This window comes from Schistocerca americana, chromosome 2, assembly GCF_021461395.2.
Source record: "Schistocerca americana isolate TAMUIC-IGC-003095 chromosome 2, iqSchAmer2.1, whole genome shotgun sequence".
NCBI lineage: Eukaryota > Metazoa > Arthropoda > Insecta > Orthoptera > Acrididae > Schistocerca > Schistocerca americana.
This window is the reverse complement of record NC_060120.1, coordinates 327,514,758-327,530,873: the sequence shown is the minus strand read 5'-3', so window position 1 is coordinate 327,530,873 and position 16,116 is coordinate 327,514,758. Positions and strand designations below refer to the sequence as shown.

The 16,116-nt window shown below is 45.1% G+C and overlaps 1 non-coding gene across 1 annotated transcript; it reads left to right on the top strand.

The window, feature by feature from the left end:
* The first annotated feature begins 15,671 nt into the window (after positions 1 to 15,671).
* Trnat-ugu lies at positions 15,672 to 15,746 on the top strand. Its single transcript has one exon. It is a non-coding gene; the product is annotated as a tRNA-Thr (tRNA).
* The last annotated feature ends 370 nt before the right edge of the window (positions 15,747 to 16,116 follow it).

Sequence of the window (16,116 nt, the reverse complement as noted above, 5' to 3'; positions counted from 1 at the left end):
CATTACCCATAATTTTTTATGAATATCTTAGGTGCATTTAAATTCCGGAGCAAAATCATAGGTGAGCCAATTTTCAATCGCAAGTTATGTGGTGGCATTCCTTGTAAATCCAGCGAATTCAAAAATTCAACAGGATAGTTGACTGCTTCGTCAGGATCGGCAACAGTGTCGATCGATTTGAACAATATCTCATTGCTGGGAAATGACTGTTGTATTTTGAAGTTAACAGCGTCAACATCGATATTTTTTGCAGCTAAAATAGCTCGTTCACGAAGCCACGCATGTTTAATATAATTAGCTTGTAAATCTGGAAATATGCTTTCAATCAAAGCATCTTTCGTATTTACCGTGTTGCAGAAATTGTCTGGCAATTTGACGCATTGTGTGTCTCCATGCAATGGTATTGTTCCATTTCCAGTGTTGAGCAATTGCCCGGAGAATGATAGTACCAATGGATCGTTTTGCAGTTGAACACGTATATTTGTGTTTTGACGTAATGTACCGACACTTCACCATAGATAAGATTGTTTTATACATGCGTTAATTTCATCCGCATATGTAGCGAACGCGTGGAATGACCGGCAGTGTCTGTCTAAAATCATCGGACAGCAGCAGCCAGGCATCACCGAAAAGCCTGCTGTTGTAAGTAGGCTGTTTATGTTTTCTCTATGTAAGTAGGCTGTTTATGTTTTCTTGTTGGCAACGTTACGTAGCGCTCAATATGAAAATCACTGGCTGTGCTGTGTGCAGTCTGTGGCTGCTTTGCATTGTTGTAATACTCGCCATTGTAGTGTTAGGCAGCTGGCTGTGAACAGCGCGTAGCGTTGCGCAGTTGGAGGTGAGCCGCCAGCAGTGGTGGATGTGGGGAGAGAGATGGCGGAGATTTGTAATTTGTCATGAACTGCTATATTTATATATGATGATATCAAGGTAAATACATTGTTTGTTCTCTACTAATATCTTTCATTTGCTAACTATCCATATCAGTAGTTAGTGCCTTCCATAGTTTGAATCTTTTATTTAGCTGGCAGTAGTGGCGCTCGCTGTATTGCAGTAGCTTGAGCAGCGAAGATTTTTGTGAGGTAAGTGATTTGTGAAAGGTATAGTTTAATGTCAGTCAGGGCCATTCTTTAGTAGGGAATTTTGAAAGTCAGATTGCGTTGCGCTAAAACATTGTGTGTCAGTTTAAGCACAGTCATGTAGAATTGTTCAAAGGGGACGTTGCACTGTTATTATTTAGATCTTTCATCATTCTATCGAGAGCTTCAAGTGAATGCTTGTGGGCCATAGCGCATTCATCCCAGACAATAATTCTGCATTTTTGCAAAACTTTAGCCATACCGTAATGCTTTTTTGTGTTGTACACTGCATCTGGATTTGTGTGAATGTTCAAAGGCAACTTGAGTGCTGAATGTGCAGTCCGTTCGCCATCAAGCAAAGTGGCTGCAATACCTGACGAAGCAATTGCTAACGCAATATCATTTTGTGATCGAATGCGCGCAAGTATTAGTGAGATGAGAAACGTTTTTCCAATGCCACCTGGTGCGTCCAAAAAAAAAAGTATCCACCTTGTTCTGCTGCAATTGACAAATTAATTCCATCATTTATACTCTTTTGTTCATCAGTGAGAAGTTGCTCATTATTTTCCAGTTGCTCATTATTTTCAACGATAGTAGTTAAAGAGACCGTATTGAACTGTTGTTCGCGCTGAATCTCGCTGTTAATGATGTCTGTTGCTGGGCTGTTAGGTGAGGGCATACCAAAATGAATGAGTGGCATAATCGAAATCAGAATGCAAATATCTTCAATCTTTAGCCGGCCGGTGTGGCCGAGTTGTTCTAGGCGCTTCAGTCTGGAACCACGCGACCGCTACGGTCGCAGGTTCGAATCCTACCTCGGGCGTGGATGTGTGTGATGTCCTTAGGTTAGTTAGGTTTAAGTAGTTCTAAGTTCTAGGGGGCTGATGACCTCAGGTGTTAAGTCACGTAGTGCTCAGAGTCATTTGAACCGTTTTTTTTTTTTTCAATCTTCATTAGCGCCTCGTTATATATTTTCGGCGAAAAATCGATGTTGGGATCTCGATCAGCGATCCGAATGCGATGCAGAATGTCGTCGCTCATGGAATCTTTATATTTGTCCCAGAGGACAGAAGCTTCAGAACCAATCTGATGATACACTTGGCCCTGAATCTTAAACGTTGATTGAAAATTGCGACCCTCATTCTGAACGATTTTTGTTGCTCCAAATGATGTCATTTGAAAGGACGAATTGAATTTGCGAATTTTACGCAAAAAACAATTTAGATTGAGATGTAACCCCAGACAATGTTGTTTTCAATGGTTCTGGCTGTGAATTCAGTGGTGGCAATATAACTTTTCCAGACGCACAGCAGAAACCGGCCGATTCAGCTTTGCATTTGAGTGCATGACAGTGTTGGCATTGTTTCTTCATAGCACCGATTACAATTTCTGAATGTGACGAACAGTCGATGTCTGACTCATATTCAAACGCAAGGCGAAGAAATGATGCACGTGTCAATGCGCGATACACTTGCAAACGTTGTTGTTCACGTGTTCTGAATGTGTCGGTGACTCGTTGACGGGCCAGTCTTTGTCTCAACGCATTAGCTCGAAGGCGTTCGTTGCGTTACACTTGACTTTCATTAGCACGTCTGATTGCAGCCTGGTTTCTTAAATTTTCATTGTCCGTCAGTTGATCTTCTGCCTATCTATTTAACCGACTGTTCTGGACTAATTGTAAATTCCGACTCCGTCGACCAATATTTCCTCCTTGTCCACGAAGACGTGGCATTGTTTTATGTACGTAACTTATACGTGAATATAATACACATAATATTCACTGAAATGCGACGCCTGAAATATCAAAAGACACCGGACAAAAAAATTAAAATGTCAAAATAACTAAACACACTTAATATAATACACTCAAATTAAAATGTTGAAAAATAAACGAAATCCTATGCACGTAACTTATATATCAATATAATACCCTCAATAATGCACACAAAAATGCTACGCCACCTACCGTGCTGATTTAAGAAAGTAAATTTTCCAGGCTCCCACTTGAATAGATACACAAAAATTCATTCAAGTCGATCCAGCCGTTTAGTTTCAGTATAGATAAATAACCTAGATACCGACTGCAGCGCCATCTGCCGGGCTGATTTGTGAATCTAAATCATACAGGCCCCCACTTGAATGCATTCACAAAAATTCATTCAAGTCGATCCAGCCATTTAGTTGTAATATAGATAAATAACCTAGATACCGACTGCAGCGCCATCTGCAGGCTGATTTGTGAATCTAAATCATCCTGGCCCCCCACTTGAATGCATTAACAAAAATTCATTCAAATCGATCCAGCCGTTTAATTGCAGTATAGATAAATAACCTAGATACCGACTGCAGTTCCATCTGTCAGGTTAATTTGTGAATCTAAACCATCCAGGGCGCCACCCAAACGCATACAAAAAAATTCATTGAAATCGGTCCAGCCGTTTAGGAAGAGTTCAGTGACATACACACGTACAGTAGATACACTTATTTTTAACAATTTCTGAAGAAACAGATATCTGTGATAATCCTACAGTTGTACAAAATTTATTCGCTGTAGCGGAATCTTTCTGACATTAGCTACATTTGGTATGATGATGTTACCTACTGGTGACACATGACATTCTGCGCGAAATCGTGACTGGAAGCGGGATTTCCTGCTTGTCGCGAGCGGTGCTCGTAAACACTTTGGCTTTCCGAGCTCGCTTCCAGCAGTGATCCAGACTTCCAAATATCGCACTGTGTACGACCTTATCGCTCGAGCTGTACTTGGATTTCCGCCGCAGGGTTTCAAGGGAACAATGTTTGGGCCAGTCGCTCAAGTGTGTACAGACAGCCGAAGTTGTTAAGGCGACTACTCATGACGTGCGGGAAATCCAGGTTTGAGTCACGATCCGGACAAATTTTCATGTGTCACCAGTAGGTAATACCATCATACCTAACGCAGCTAACGTCAGAAAGATACCGTAGTTGCGAATAAATTTACATAAATTAGAAAGTCCACTAAATATGATGGACCCTGCTGCAGGAAGGGGGCTGACTTGCGTGCCTCAAGACACATGTATCATTCTAGTAAGTGCAACTACTCTGGGGGGGGGGGGGGGGTATTTGTGGAGAGAGTTTTTCAGTCATATTTGATTCTTCAGTTGTGCAACATACGTGTTGTGCATGAGTGCACTTATGAGTATGGGTTGGGGGTCTACAGAGGAGCAGGGGTGCAAACTCATATTAGTCTCATGGTGAACAGCGAAATAGCTTTGAGATTTCATGACAACTGCATTTTGGTACATTTGCTTCTTGTTAGTATCCATTACATGTTCAGACTTTCTCCACACAGGTGCGGAACTGGTACGTTCAGAGAAGTGAGGAAAAATTTGGAAACACCGGGAGAAGTGCTAGCCACGCCAGTGGGTTGTTGTATCTCATTGCGAACGCCACTTGTGCAATGTACTCAATGCGTTTCAAGTGTCAGTCATGGTCAGAACAGCTTCCTAGCAGATTAAAACTGTGTGCCGGACCAAGACTCGAACTCAGGATCTTTGCCTTTCCCGTACAAGTCAGCTACCAACTGAGCTACCCAAACACAACTCCGACCGCTCCTCACAGCGTTACTTCCGCCAAAGACCCGTGTTCGAGTCTCAGTCTGAACCACATCATATCAGTGCACACTCCGCTGGAGTGTTCTGTGTAGTTGTGAGTGCGTAGTTGGCACTAAGTGAACTGAAACATGGGTAAATTGTTCTAGTATGGTGGGTGCTTCGGTAACCAACGTAGCGGAACAAAGTGTTCCGTGTTTCAATACAGACTATATCGAAGATTTATACTGCATACAAGAAAATTGGAAAAACGTTACCCGCTAAGTACAACGTGGACGCAAGTGTGTGTTGAGTGATTATGACAGACGGTCATTGAAGAGAAGTGTAACGAAAAAGTAAGATGACGTCAGCTGCAAAAGTACTGAATTTCGCTCTCGCAAACCCTGTCAGCACCAAAACAGCGGGGGGGCTGCAGGATGAACTGCAATTCCAAAACCAATCATCAGTGTTGCAAATGCCCGTAACAGGAAAGCGTGGTGCTGGAGTCACAATACCTGGACTATGTAGCAATGGAAGAAAGTCATTTGGTCGAATGAGTCTTCTTTCACTCTCCAGCTTCTCGGTGAGATTACGTCCCGAGCGTGAAACACGATGGGCGTTCGGTGATGATAGGGACGGCCACACCATGGTATTCTGTGGGTTCCACAGTCTCTCTAAAAGGCCGCATTACTGCCAAGGATTATGCGACCATGCTAATAAATACGGTTTTCCGAAACCACAGAAGACGAAGTAAGTATTCCACAATTCAAATGTAGTACAACTGCCGTCGTGAGTAACTTAGTAGATATCCTCGATGTAGCGAAGCAGCTTAAATCACTTAATAAAGGCAAGACCTCCCGTCCAATTTGTATACCACTCAGATTCCATTCAGAGTATGCTGATACAATAGCTTCGCTCCTCGACAGATCCGTACCTAGAGACTGGAAAGTTGCACAAGTCACACCAATACCCAAGAAAGGATTAGGAGTAATCCACTAAATTAAAGACCCATATCACTAACGTAGATTTGCTGAAGCATTTTGGAACATATTCTACATCTACATCTATATCCATACTCCGCAAGCCACCTGATGGTGTGTGGCGGGAGGTACCCTGAGTACCTCTATCGGTTCTCCCTTGTATTCTAGTCTCGTATTGTTCGTGGAAAGAAAGATTGTCGGTATGCCCCTGTGTGGGCTCTAATCTCTCTGATTTTATCCTCATGGTCTCTTCACGAGATATACCTAGGAGGGAGCAATATACTGCTTAACTCCTCGGTGAAGGTATGTTCTCGAAACTTGAACAAAAGCCCGTACCGAGCTACTGACCGTCTCTCTTGCAGAATCTTCCACTGGAGTTTATTTATCATCTCCGTAACGCTTTCGCGATTACTAAATGATCCTGTAACGAAGCGCGCTGCTCTCCGTTAGATCTTATCTATCTCTTCTATCAACCCTATCTGGTACGGATCCCACACCGGTGAGCAGTATTCAAGCAGTGGGCGAACAAGTGGACTGTAACCTACTTCCTTTGTTTTCGAACTGCATTTCCTTAGGATTCTTCCAATGAATCTCAGTCTGGCATCTGCTTTACCGGCGATTAATTTTATATGGTCATTCCATTTTAAATCACTCCTAATGCCTACTCCCAGATAATTTATCCTGTTGCTTCCTGTTGCTGACCAGCTATATTGTAGCTAAATGATAAAGGATCTTTCTTTCTATGTATTCGCAGTACATTACACTTGTCTACATTGAGATTCAATTGCAATTCCCTGCAGCAGGCGTCAATTCGTTGCAGATCTTCCTGCATTTCTGTACAATTTTCCATTGTTACAACGTCTCGATATTCGAACATTATGAATTACCTCGAAGAAAACAGTTTATTGACAAGTAGTTAGCACGGACTTAGAAAATATCGTTCTTGTAGAACAGAACTAGGTCTCTATTCTTACGAAGAAATGAGTGCTATCGAGAGGGGATGTCAAACTGATTTTATATTTTTAGATTTCCAGAAGTCTTTCGACACCGTTCCTTGCAAGTGTCTTCTATTGCCTGTCTATGAAATATCGCGTCAGTTGTGTGGCGGGATTCGTGATTCCCTGTCAGAAAGGTCGCAGTTCGTAATAGCTGACGGAAAGTCATCGAGAAAGACAGAAGTAGTACCTGGCGTTTCCCAAGGAAGAGTTATAGACTCTCTGCTGTTACTGATCTACATAAACGACATAGGAGACAATCTGACTAGCCTACTTTGATTTTTTTACAGATGTTGCTGTCATTCACAGTCTTGTGAAGTCTCAGACGATCAAAGCAAATTTCAAAATGATTTAGACAACATATCTCTATGGTGCGAATAGTCGCAACTGACTCTAAGTAGTGAAAAATGTGAAGACCACACGAGATGAGTATTAAAAGGAATCAGCTAAATTTGGGTTACACGATATATCACACAAAATCTAAAAGCTGTGAACTCAACTAAATACTTAGGGATTACAATTACGAATAACATAAACTGGAACGACCGCACAAATAACGTTGTGGGAAAGCAAATCAGACTGCGATTTGTTGGCAGACCATTTAGAAAATGCAACAGGTCTACTAAGGGAACGGCTTACACTACATTTTTCCTCCCTCTTCTGTAGTACTGATGTGCGGTGTGGAATACGCATCAGATAAAACCTAAAGAGGACATAGGTCGCAGAAGGGCAGGTCCTTTTATATTATTGCGAAATAGGGGAGAGAGCACCAGGATATGATACATGAAGTACGGCAACAACAATAAAAACAAAGGCGATTGTCTTTGTGGTAAGATCTTCTCAAGAAATTTCAATCACCAACGTCGTTTTCAGAGTGTGAAAACATTTTGTTGGGGCCCACCTACATAGGGAGAAATGATCATCGTAATAAAATGAGAGAAATCAAAGCTCGCACGGAAATATTTATGTGTTCGTTTTTTCCTCGCGCTTTTCGAGATTGGAACGACGGAGAAGTTTCTTGCAGTTTGTCTGATGAACCCTCTACTAGGCACTTAATTCTGTACTGGAAAGCGATCATTTAGAAGTAAATACAGATGAGACTGGAAGCCGTTTTGAATGTCTACGGTTTTCCTAGACTATATCAAGCAGGGTAATGTGTTTTTGTTACTTCCATATTCTTTCCCACCAACTGTACATCTGTATGGCAAGACATGTCTGGAGTTGGGTTCGTTGTTGTTGTGGTCTTCAGTACAAACACTGGTTTGATGCAGCTCTCCATGCTGCTTCATCCTACTAGTAAGTACCTACTAGTAACTATCCTACGAGTAACTACATCAGCCTACATCATCCCTCTGAATTTGCTTACTGTAGACATCTCTGGGTCTCCCTCTACCTTTTTTATCCCCCACCCACGCTTCGCTCCAGTACTTAATTGGTGCCGGCCGTTGTGACCGAGCGGTCCTAGGCGCTTCAGTTTGGAATCGCGCGACAGCTACGGTCGCAGGTTTGAATCCTGCCTCGGGCATGGGTGTGTGTGATGTCCTTGGGTTAGTTAGGTTTAAGTAGTTCTAAGTTCTAGGGGACTGAAGACCTCAGCAGTTAAATCCCATAGTGCTCAGAGCCATTTTTTGTTCTTGTCTGAACTGTTTATCGTCCATATTTCACCTCCATAGAAGGCTACAATCCATACAATTACTTTCAGAAAATACTTCCTGACACGTATATATACTCGATGTTAACAAATCTCTCTTCTTCAGAAACACTTTCCTTGCCATCGCCAGTCTAGATTTTATATCCTCTCGACTTCGACATCTGGCCGAGCGGTTCTAGGCGCTTCAGTCTGGCACCGCGCGACCGCTACGAGCGCAGGTTCGAATCTTGCCTTGGGCATGGATGTGTGTGATGTCCTTAAGTTAGTTAGGTTTAAATAGTTCTAAGTTCCAGGGGACTGATGACCTCAGATATTAAGTCCCATAGTGCTCAGAGCCATTTTTTTTTAAATAACAAAAAAATGGTTCAAATGGCTCTGAGCACTATGGGACTCAACTGCTGAGGTCATTAGTCCCCTAGAACTTAGAACTAGTTAAACCTAACTAACCTAAGGACATCACAAACATCCATGCCCAAGGCAGGATTCGAACCTGCGACCGTAGCGGTCTCGCGGTTCCAGACTGTAGCGCCTGTAACCGCACGGCCACTTCGGCCGGCTAAATAACATCGGTGACAGACTACTGCCCTGTCTCACACTCTTCCCAACCACTGCTTCCCGTTCATACCCCTCGACTCTTATAATTGCCATCTGCTTTCTGTACAAATTGTAAATAACCTTTCGCTCCCTGTATTTTACCCATGCCACCTTTAGAATTTGAAGGAGAGTATTCCAGTCAACATTGTCAAAAGCTTTCTCTAAGTCTAAAAATGCTAGAAACGTAGGTTTGCCTTTCCTTAATCTTTCTTCTAAGATAAGTCGTAAGGTCAGTATTACCTCACGTGTTCCAACATTTCTACGGAATCCAAACTGATCTCCCCTGAGGTCGTCTTCTACCAGTTTTTCCATTCGTCTGTAAAGAATTCGTGTTAGTATTTTGCAACCGTGACTTATTAAACTATGGATTCGGTAATCTTCACATGTGTCAGCACCTGCTTTCTTTAGGATTCGGATTATTATATTCTTCTTGTAAGTCTGAGGGTAATTGACCAGTCTCATACATCTTGCTCAGGAGATGGAAGAGCTTTGTCGTGGCTGTTTCTCCAAAGGCTATCAGTAGTTCTAACAGAATGTTGTGCACTCCCGGGGCCTTGTTTCGACTTCGTCTTCCACTGCTCAGTCGAATTCTTCACGCAGAATCGTATCTCCCTCCGTCTACATCCTCTTCCATTTCCATATATTGCCCTCAAGTACATCGCCCTTGTACAGACCCTCTATGTACTCCTTCCATCTTTCTGCTGTCCCTTCTCTGTTCAGCACCGATTTTCCATCTGGCCATTTTTTCTGTGTGCGCGCGCGCGCGCGTGTGTGTGTGTGTGAGAGAGAGAGAGAGAGAGAGAGAGATTCGGTCCTGTTGCCCCCCCCCGTCCCCCCCCCCCCCCCCCCCCCGTCCCTGCTGGGTACGCCCACGACGTGAGCGCTCCGTCCGCCGCCACTGTGCTACTGGTGCGCTGTGTGTGTGTGTGCAGCCGGGGGCGGGCTCGTGGCCGCCGCTGGCGGAGGCGCGGCTGCGCTGCCTGTCGGGGGTGGTGACGGCGGTGCCGGGAGGCCGGCTGGCCAACCGCGTGCTGGAGTACGCGTCCGCCTGGTCGCTGGGCCGGCGCCACGGCCTGCGCCTCGCGCTGCCCGCCGGCGTGCTGCAGCCGCTGCGCGGGCTCTTCCGCAACCTCAGCGCCGCGCCGCTCAAGGCGCTGCTGGGCCGGCCTCCCTGCAGGGGCAGCGGGCTCTCCGAGCTGATGGTGCGTAACACGCAGGGACACTGGCTCGTCTGCCAGAACACTACAGTTTCATATCAGCGCACACTCCGCTGCTGAGTGAAAATCTCATTCTGGAAACATCCCCCACGCTATGGCTAAGCCATGTCTCCGCAATATCCTTTCTTCCAGAAGTGCTAGTTCTGCAAGGTTCGCAGGAGAGCTTCTGCGAAGTTTGGAAGGTAGGAGGCGAGGTACTGGCATAAGTAAAGCTGTGAGGACAGTGCCTGAGTCGCGCTTCGGTAGCTCATATGGTAGAGCACTTGCCCGCGAAAAGTAAAGGTCCCGAGTTCGAGTCTCGGTCCGGATCACAGTTTTAATTTGCCAGGAAGTTTCAGTAAGTAAACTTTATTGTGAATACCACAGGCGATCCAACCGGGGAGTGCAGCAGGTCCACCGTATCCGCGTGATGGCCCCACAGAGGCCCCGAGGCTGAATGTACCATCCATCACTAAGTGAATTGTATCAATGCCTGACAAAAAAAATTGAAACACCCAAAGGGGAGGAGGAAATGAAATGAAACTTCGTAAGTTCAGATAGTATTTAATGTTACTTTGGTCATTACAAAATAGAGTCAAATATACAAAATGTACAGCAGTAACATTTTGACACAACACATTTAACATACTTGTAGGTTTATTTAGATGGCCAGATGCAGATCCAGACTTAGACACCTTTCAAACTCTGTCAGGTGCTGATAACGCTGTCTCATTCGATGCCCAGCATCTCCATGACCACCACATCGACCACTCATCCTCTGACACTGTTTTCTCCACTTCCGTACCCGACCAGGCCTGATGACAACACTAAACACGAACAACAATATTGCACTCTGGTGGTTGTTCTATCTGTCATAGAAAATTGTAACTCGAAGCACACACATACACACATCGAAAAAAGTTTTGCACCACCCCAGTTCCCAGAACTCCTGAAGATAGACGTTGCCTGTGGATATTGTATCACAGACACGGTCCCTCTGACTGTTCACACTAAATCCGCCCAAAGATGTCAACAACTATGCATGAGCAGCGCCTATTAGTCCGACAGCCCATCAGTTCCAGTTATTCCACCAAGAAGAAGGTACATGGCTCGTGTTGTCTGTAGTTCGACCATGCCTAGAGAGTCAATACCTCGGTTCGATCGCATACGCAATGTAAATTTGTGGCAGGAAGGGGCTCTAAACCAGGGAAGTGTCGAGACGCCTTATAGTGAACCAAAGCGATGTTGTTCGGACATGGAGGAGATACAGAGAGACAGGAACTGTCGATGACATGCCTCGCTCAGGTTGCCCAAGGGCTCCTACTGTAGTAGATGACCACTACACGGATTATGGCTCGGAGGAACCCTGACAGCAACGCCATCATCATGAATAATGATTTTCGTGCAGCCACATGACATCCTGTTACGACTCAAACTTTGCGCAATAGGCTGCATGCTGCGCAACTTCACTCACGATGTCCATGGCGAGGTCCATCTTTGCAAACACAACACCATGCAGCGCGGTACAGATGGGTCCAACGACATGCCGAATGGACCGCTCAGGATTGGCATCAACCAGACGTGCCAGATATGCCTTCAACCAGATAATCGTCGAAGACGTGTTTGGAGGCAAGCCGGTCGGGCTGAACGCCTTAGACACACTGCCCAGCAAGTGCGGCAAGGTGAAGGTTCTCTGATGTTTTGAAGTGGCATTATGTGGGGCTGACGTACGCCGCTGGTGGCCATGGAAGGCGCCATAACGGCTGTACGATCCGTGAATGCCATCCTCCGACCGATAGTGCAACCATATCGGCAGTATACTGGCGAGACTTTCGTCTTCATGAACCATTCACGCCCCCATCTCGCACATCTCGTGAATGACCTCCTTCAGGATAACGACATCGCTCGACTAGAGTGGCCAGCATGTTCTCCAGACATGATTCCTATCGAACATGACTGAGATAGATTGAAAAGGGCTGTTTCTGGACGACGTGACCCACCAACTGCAAGATACCTCGTGTGGGAGGGAGAAAGAGATGTGAAGTTTGATTTAAATTCTATAAATGAAATGCAAGGAGTGCTGTTCAACATATAAGTGGTTTATTCAGTGAAACTGCATTAAACAGCACATGCAATCATTATTGAAATTTTATCAAATTCATTTAACAATTATTCGCAAATTATTCAAATAATGATAAACAAAAATAAAAAAATTGGGTCGCCAGATACTGTAGAAAGTATCAAATAAAAAAACAACAAATAGAATTGAATTGGCACCAAGAGCTCACAACAAGTGAATTATGTGTCGTGCCTGCCCTGGCATTTGCCTTTTAACATGAGCATTGTATGACTTCATTCTAATTTAACATATAAATAAATTACGCGAGACGGGTTGACCTGGTGTATTAAATGAGGAAGGAATAAAAAAAAATCAGCTGAACATATGACTCCCTTAACGGGCAAACGGTGAATACTGTGTCTTGCGTCTGTATGAGCATCTAACAGATTGCAAAGAAATTGAAGAAAGTGAAAGAAGAATGCGCAGCTAGGAAGGCAGGCGTTTTCTGTATTACCATGTTCATAGCGTGGCCGGCGTGGCGGTGGAGTCGGCTAATGACGTGCGGCTGCATCAAGACTCTGCCGGCGTCCTAGTTGATAGCGTCTAACATGCCCTACGCGGAAAATAGTGACCTAAACCTGCTACTGGAAGTTATCATTACTGGACGAAGGTACGCGTCCATCTGCAAGTGTAGCCTACGTGAAACTGCATTAAACAAAGCTCAAAACTGTTCTAACAATACTACCGTCATCGGACATGTAGTAAATCAAAATGATCCTGAGTTAAGCTCTTGATAACGCGCACAGTGAGTGAAGCTCGCCTACTTGGATCTAACAAATTTTGCTCTCTACGCTGTTTGCGACGAATGTAAAGTGTATTGTCTCATGACAAGCGATAAGAGAATAGTTGCGACTTATCGGAAGCAGTCAAGAGTGAACTCCTGCCTCCTCAGAAGCAAAATTCGGAATGCCCAATACTAGTGCGCTCCTCGTACCTGGAGAGAAAGAGAGCCGCTCCCCTCCAGCGTCTTGTCTCTGCCCTTCCGCAAATTATGTAGCTCGTACCATTTTTCAAAGCCAACATGAGATTCTTGCCAATGAAGAGGTCCGTTTCAAAATTTCCTCCCTCCTTGCCGTCGCATTCCGCGAGGAAAAGAGAGCGATGCCCTGTGTGAGACAGAGTATACAAATAAACCAAGACTTCTCCCTTTGAGTATTGCCGCTACGTTCCCAGGTGTTCTGCTCGCGGGAAACGGCCAAAATTCCCCGGGCCACTAGTGATTCTTGGACACCCAAATCGTGTTGTTGCTATTCAACTAGCCGCTCTGTCCGCGTTACCTAGAATCGTGACAAAACTGTTTTTCGCTCTAAGTTTGTAGTTTCCGCTGCCTCGGGCACGCGTGCGAATGTCCACAGCTTCCCTTGGCAGCGTGTTGATGCATGCAGCGTCTTCGCCTGTCGCTAATCCTCTGGGGGCCTGCCCTCTGTGAAGCGTGCCGACATGGGCGCGCGACCGCCGCTCGCCCGTGGGCGCACTACCTGTGTCCACCTGCTCGCTGGGTTTCCCAGCTAGGAACATATTAGAAGAATTCCTTTCATGCACAAAGTGTACCAATTTTGCAAAGAGAAGAATCATAGCCCTTTACCGATGCTTAATGACACAATAATTCACCTCCATCACACTTCATATATTTCAATAAACTAATGACTGATTTTAAAAGCAATTATCTCCTTTAATTAAAAACATGAAATGCTTTGACGCTTTTCACAACCACTCTGAGGGATCTGCGCCGAATCGCCGTTGAGGAGTGGGACAATCTGGACCAACAGTGAATGAACTTGTAGATAGTATGCCATGACGAATACAGGCATGCAACAATGGAAGAACATGTGCTACTGCGTATTACAGGTACCGGTGTATAGAGCAATCTGGACCATCACCTCTGAAGGTGTCGCTGTGTGGTGGTACAACATGCAATGTGTGGTTTTTATGAGCAATAAAAAGGGCGGATATGATGTTTATGTTGATCTCTATTCCAATTTTCTGTACTGGTTCCGGAACTCTCGGAACCGAAATGATGCAAAACTTTTTTTGCATAAAAAGTTCTCGGTTTACTTGCCGCGTCAAATTTGGATAAAATCCCAAGCTTTCGATGACTACCTCCGTCATCTTCGTCAGGGGTAAAACAGAAGTCAGTTTTACCCCTAACGAAGATGACGGAGGTAGTCATCGAAAGCTTGGGATTTTATCCAAATTTGACGCGGCAAGTAAACCGAGAACTTTTTATGCAAGGACTCCGTCGCGAAAGACTTCGTAGTCAAAACTTTTTTTGGTTGTGTATTTACGTTAGATCATACGTGCGATTGAAATTGGATTAAATCATTCCATTGGTTGTTACTAGCAAGCACCAAGTACTAATAATTTCTGTGATACATCTGGGAGATAATTAGGGCTGAGCGCTGGCAGAACGAACCAAGAGGCCTCGCATTCCTCAGAAGCCACTATCGGGTAAGGACGCGCTGGAAAGCATGTTGTCGTATTCTGCAGGTGTGCACATTTATTTTCCTGAAAGAGAACAGTGCGTGACGGCAGTCGTTTATGATGCCAAAGACTGCAGGTCCCCCATAGTGTGGACAGAGCAGATGGCAAGTGCTCTCTGATGAGACGAGAAAAATTCACAATAGCGTACTTAGAGAAAGAACTTCGGGAGCGGAAGAATGGGAAAAGATATTCTTTTAGTGCGAAGGAATGTTCAGGGTCACAAACGATGCTCGCGAGCTGACTCTGTCGAATTTTCTCACAGGCAGCGCCGGAGCGCGCCTCCAGCCGAAAGAGGCAGAGACGTATTAAGGAGGGAAATGGGGCCTCCCCTAAAATTCTTCTGAAAGAATCATGAGCTTCAGGTGATTTGCTGGCAGATCTACGAACGACCGCTGGGATTCCTCGCCTGGAGCGCATAAGTAGAAGCTGCATGTCCAGCTGGGAGCGGCGTATGGCGGGAGAAAAGGAGACTTCCCTTCCGGCAGCGATCGGCAACTCCTACCTCTGAACACTTCGCTGGCAATAGCCATGCGGAGGAGCTGGCAGTCAAATTTTAAGAAGTGTTGCTTTCAACACGGGAAGTGTGTGAGTCGTTTCTCTGAGACGGGGTTGTTATTCTGCTTACCCGAGCGATGATTCCTTAGCCCTCTGTGGAGGCCGACTCACACTGAAGTGCTTCTTCACAGGAGAATACTCATGTCGAAGTTCTGTTCCTGGCTACTGAACCAACAGAAATCTTGATTATATGAAATTGATTATATGACATGTCCGAAAGAACAGATAACATCTTCATATAGTTAAGGCTAACCGGCCATTGACCTTCTTCTTCTGTGTGGATGCACACATATTGCCCGAACTCTTATGGGACTCGGTAAGATTGCCTGCCGCGAGTAATGAGTGTAATGGGCAGGGGCACTACGAATGTAGTGTGTGGACATTAAGTTGGGAATGTGGGTCTCACGGGGAGCGTGCAAGGGATAAGTCCCTGCAGTCGCAATATCTTCTGTGCCCTCGGTGGCTCAGGTGGATAGAGCGTCTGCCATGTAAGCAGGAGGTCCCGGGCTCGAGTCCCGGTCGGGGCACAAATATTCAACTGTCCCCGTTGATGTATATCAACGCCTGTCCTCAGCGTAGGGTCTTGATTTAATTATCATTGAAATCTTGATTCCCGTTTTGTTCTGTACTGAAGTAATTTCAGTCCTAGGAGTTTGCGGACGGCATACCCGTACACTGCGCAGGTAGAGAGTTGAAAGTACACCAAGTACATCATCTGCACAACGGCCAACGCCCCAACGAGCAGATCATCGGGCGGTACAACACCTGTCTGTACTTCAGTAGGTGATATGTGCAGTACAGTTCAGCGCGTAAGGGAATACTCACAGTAAAGGTGTTGAGTTCCGTTTGCTTGTCCACTCAACTTTTTTCTAAAAGTGTCAGATAGGGATTCAATCT